Genomic DNA, 4421 nt, shown 5'->3' with positions numbered 1-4421 from the left:
AGTGTGCCGTCTCTCTCTCTCTCTCTCTCTCTCTCTCTCTCTCTCTCTCTGCCTCTGTCTATCTCTGTCTCTCTCTTTTTCTCCCTCTTGCTTGGGGTCCACACTTATCTGGTGTGCTCACCTGTTCCATAGCCATGTGGCCTCAGCAGCCATGTGGCCCATGGCCATGGGGACTCCACATGCAGGCTCCAGAAGGGAGCCTGAGTACTGCAGCACAGTAATGGACTGCAGCTGGAAACACATGCTAAGCTAGCTGGATGCTGAACTGTGCTTTAACATGGAGCAGAAACTCTGGGAAGTGGCCTTTATACTGGCCCTACTGAAGACAAGATTGGACTTTTCCATGGCGGGACAGATGGATATGGGACATTGGGAAGTCAAGAGGAGAACCCCTTAATTTTACATCATCAGTAACACATGCCTCGAAACCCAATCCTCCCCTGCAGGTCCCAGGTTCCTCTTAACACCACAAGAACTCATTTTCCATTGATAACAGTTGTGCCTATAAGTGGGTAGAGGTAGAGTAAGGGAGCTTGTTAAAACCATATAGGAGAACCCACTTTTTCTTCAGTTTTTATTTATCTATTTATCTATCTATCTATTTATTTATTTATTCTTAAATTCATTAATTTTTTGTTTTTCTATATATAAATGTGAGATTGATCTGCAACTTGCTTTTTTTTCTTTGTCAGGGCATTTTTTATTTTTTAATTGTATTTTATTGATTATACTATTACAGTTGTCCTGATGTCCCCCCCCCTTTGCTCCTCTTCACCCAGCACTCCCCACCCACTCAGGCAATCACCCTCACCCTTATTCATGTCCATGGGTCATGGCTACTCCCTTTCCTATACTGTACTTTACATCCACATGGTTATTCAGTAACTATCTATTTGTACTTCTTAATCCCCTCACCTCTCACCCATTGTCCACACCTCCCTTCCCATCCCTTTGTCTTTAGCCTTTGGCATTTTAATTATGATATGCCTTGGGGTGGGCCTCTTTGTATCCATCTTGTCTGGGACTCTCTGTGCTTCCTGGACTTGCATGTCTATTTCCTTTACCAAATTATGGAAGTTTTCTTTCATTATTTTTTCAAATAGATTTCTCATTTCTTGCTCTTTCTCTTCTCATTCTGGCACCCTTACAATGTGAATGTTGGATTGTATTCCCATTGTAAAGTAGTCCCACAAGCTGCTTACACTACCTTGTTTTTTTGGATTCTCTTTTCTTCTTGTTCTGATTGGTTGTTTTTTGCTTCCTTATGTTCCAAATCATTGATTCTATTCTGGCTTCATCCACGGTACTGTTGTTTCCCTGTAAATTGGTCTGTATTTCAACTAGTGTATTCTTAATTTCTCACTGATCTTTTTTATGCTGTTGAGGTACTCACTAAGCTCCTTGAGCATCCTTATGTCCAGCGTTATGTCCAGAACTCTGCATCTGATAGATTGCTTATCTCCATATTGTTTAGCTCTTTTTCTGGAGTTTTGATCTGTTCTTTCATTTGGACCATGTTTCTTTGGGTAGTGCTGCTTTGACTCTGTGTTTTGGTAGTGTGGCCTAATATGTAGGGTCCAGTGTTACAGCCTCCCCTATCACTAAAGCCACCACTTACCACCAACCTCTACCCTTGATGGAGGATAAGCTGTGCAGGGGCAGGGTGGTGGTGCTCCAACATGGTCTGTAGTTGTCCACTGGGTGTGCAGGCCCTGGTATTTCCTGGGTGGTGCAGGCCAAGGTCAGCCCACACCTTTGTTTTTCCCAGGCCACCCTGCCTGAGTTACAAAACAATCTGAGGTGGCTGCTACTTGTGCTGGGCTTGGAGATTTCCAGGCAAAGCCAACCTGTGAATTTAAGTTGCTAGTTCCTGGGCCTGGTGCTCATTGAGGCCAGCTGCTGCTTGTTCATTCATATGGAAAAGCAGCTTGGGTGGGTCCATAAGTTGGGTGGGGTGGAGTCTCTGGGGATCTCCAAGGTGGGTCAAACAGTGTAAGTCAGCAGGTTGATAGAATCTTATCTATGGCACCATTCTGCTGGCTCTGTGGTGGGAGAGCCTAGAAAAGGGACAATGACCACTGCTTGCCTTGATACCAGATACCTCAGCCTCCCCCTGCATGCCGCTGGTGTCCCTAAAGTCCCCTCCCCTGTGCCAGATCCCAGAAGAAGTGACTCTGAGAAAGTGAGTCTGTGTGTGGGTTCTTTAAGAGGCACTGCTTATGGCTCTAGTAGCCTCTTCTACCAACTCAATCCCTGCTGGTTTTTACAGCCAGAAGTTGTGGGGATTTATTTTCCTGACACTGGAACTAACCCTAGGCTGGAGGGCCTGGTGTGGGGCTGGAATTACTCATTCCCATGATATTCCTCCCGAATTTTTATCCACCACACCTGGATGTGGGATCAGTCTGTTTCCTATCTGTGGCCCTCCTATCCCTCTGGATGGATGTGGTTTCTTTTTTCCTCTTAGCTATAATTTTAACATGGTTATGAGAGGAGGCGAGCCATATCTGCCTATTCTGCCATCTTGATCAGAAGTCTAAATTCATTGATCTTTAGAGAGAGAGGTGGGAAAGGAGAGGGGGAGAGAGAAAGAGAGAGAGACAACAGTTTGTTGTTCCATTTATTTATGTTGTTCCATTCATTGGCTGATTTCTAGTATGTGCCCTTTCAGGGGATCGAACATACAACCTTGGTGTAACCTTCTCCAAGGGTGTGCAAACTATTGGCATCTCTGGGCCACATTGGAAGAAGAGTTGTCTTGGGCCACACATTAAATACACAAACACTAATGAAAACTGATGAGCTAAAAAAGGTTTTAAGTACATTTATGATTTTGTGTTGGGCTGCATTTATAGCCATCCTGGGCTGCATTCAGCCCAGGGGCCATGGGATGGACAGCCCTGGGGGATGACACTCTAACAAACTGAGCTGCCTGGCCAGGGCCTTGCTCAAGCCTTTTGGAGCAATGCCCTATACTTGTCCATGCTTTCTTAGATTGGGTAGTAAAATTAAATTTCTTTAAAGGTATTCTAACATTCACATTCATCCATCAAGTCTAATTCTGGTCTTCTTTTCATTTATTTGAAAGCAGACCAATTCTTGCTGTTATTTCTGGAAATGAACACAGTGCTCTTGCAACAGTGGTGAGATTCCAAGAGGCAGGATAAGAAAGAAGAGACAATGCAACTACCTGAGGTGGACTGTAGCCATTAGGGAAGTGTGGAATGTGAAAAATGGTCTATCACAGACCATCACACTTGAAAGAGGTTCAGGAAAATTCACAGTCTGGTGCTGTTTTATATAGCGTAAAACTCACCTACATTAACTGTTAGATACGGTCTCTTGGCACTCAGCATTCATTTTCACCACCTTTTAGAGATACTCATCCCCACTCCACAGTATTATAGAAGTCAGAAGGTGTCAAAGCTGTATTTCCTACTTTTCACTGTATACAAAAATCAATACCAAACAAATTATAAAGCCAAATGTGAAGAGTAAATAATAAAGCTTTCCCAAGAAAACATAGGAGAATAATTTTATGAGCTTGGAGTCAGCAAAGATTTCTTAAACTAAATAAGCCGTAAAGGAAAACCTCTGATGAACTGAACTACATCTTCCTCAAAAGGCACTATTAAACAAGTGAGGGGAAAAAAGCCACAGAGTGGCAAGAGATATTTCCAATACAGATATCCAACAAAGGACTCATTCACTATAAAGAACTACAAAGAACAACAAGAAAAAAGTCAGACAACCCAATAGAAAAGTGGGAGAAAGACCTGAAGAGGCATTTAAATATTAAAGACAGAAAACCCCAAGTTTGGTAAGGAGGTGGCACACTCATTAATTACTTTGGAAAACTGGCAGTATCTATTTGAGCCTAACATACACATCCTCTATAACCCAGAAATTCCACTCTTATGTGTCCAATTGAAGTGCATACATATGTTTACTGATGTTCATAGCAACACTATTTGTAATAACCCCAAACTAGAAGCAACCCACATGTCCATCTGCAGTAGAATGCAGAAATTGCGTTACTCATCTAATGGAATTCTATACAGCAATGAAAATAGGACACTATTGCTACATACAACATGGATAATTCTCACAAATACAATGTTGAGTGAGAAAAGCCAGTCACAAAAGAGTGCGTACTGTATCATCCCACTTTGTATAAGGTTTGAAAATAAACAAATTTGCTTTGTGATATCAGAAGCCAAGATTGCAGTTACATTCAGGGGGGATAATGCCTAGAAAATGCCCTGATTCAGGGGTCTTCTGGTGTGCTAGTCATTTCTGGCTCCAAATCCAGGTGCTGGTTACATGGGTATGCTCACTTTATGAAAATTCATCAAGCAGTCTGATTATGATTTGTATATTTTTCTGTATGTTACACTTCAATACAATCAACTTACAGTTAA

This window comes from Phyllostomus discolor, chromosome 4, assembly GCF_004126475.2.
Source record: "Phyllostomus discolor isolate MPI-MPIP mPhyDis1 chromosome 4, mPhyDis1.pri.v3, whole genome shotgun sequence".
In the NCBI taxonomy this organism is placed as follows: domain Eukaryota; kingdom Metazoa; phylum Chordata; class Mammalia; order Chiroptera; family Phyllostomidae; genus Phyllostomus; species Phyllostomus discolor.
This window is presented reverse-complemented; position numbering follows the sequence as displayed.